Raw genomic sequence first — 976 nt, forward strand, 5'->3', positions numbered from 1 at the left:
ATATATATATTCATCAATCCATTCCTACTCCATCCATACTCCAGCGTCTCTATCTATCTATCTATCTATTTATCTATCTATCTATCTATCTATCTATCTATCTATCTATCTATCTATCCATCTATCTGTCTGTCTGTCTGTCTGTCTGTCTGTCTGTCCGTCCGTCCGTCCGTCCGTCTATCTATCTATCTATCTATCTATCTATCTATCTATCTATCTATCTATCTATCTACCTATTTATCTATCTATCTATCTATCTATCTATCTATCTATCTATCTATCTATCTAATCTATCTATCTATCTATCGCTCGCTCGATTCAACATACATACATACATATACGCACACACGATATACACTACGTTATAAGAATTTAGAAACTTTCCAAAGAACCGGAGACTATTCGTTGTTAACTGTAGAACTCGAAGTAGATAAAGCTATAAATGATAGCATGTAAATACCGGCGTAAAGGTTCGAGTCCAACTTGCAGCCTTCGACTTTTTCTATTCTGAGGGGTTTTAAGGGTTTTTAATTGCTATATGTTCTTGCACGCGAGCGTGTGTGCATGAATGTGTGTGTGAGTGTGTGTGTGTGTGAGTGTGTGTGTGTTTGTTTGTGCGTTTGTTGGTTTTGTGTGTGTGTGTGTGTGTGTATGTGTGTGTGCGTGCTTCTGTACGTGCGTTCGTGCGTGTGCGCGCGTGTGTGGTTTTTGCTTATTTCTTGAAATTACAATGTGAAAGTGCTGAACACAAGCTTGTGTTGAAAGTAAATAGGGTTTGAAACTTGGTTATTTATGTGTGAAATAAACAGGGTTTCATTCAGTTGGTCATTCGTTCAACTGTACACATCAACAGAGCGAAAAGGATATCTTTCTAAACCGATGGGTAGAACGAATGGCCAGCTGAACGAAGCCGTGGTGCAGAACACGCACACCCAAACACAACACACACACACACACACACACACACACACACACA

Source organism: Octopus bimaculoides, chromosome 6 (genome assembly GCF_001194135.2).
Source record: "Octopus bimaculoides isolate UCB-OBI-ISO-001 chromosome 6, ASM119413v2, whole genome shotgun sequence".
In the NCBI taxonomy this organism is placed as follows: Eukaryota; Metazoa; Mollusca; class Cephalopoda; order Octopoda; family Octopodidae; genus Octopus; species Octopus bimaculoides.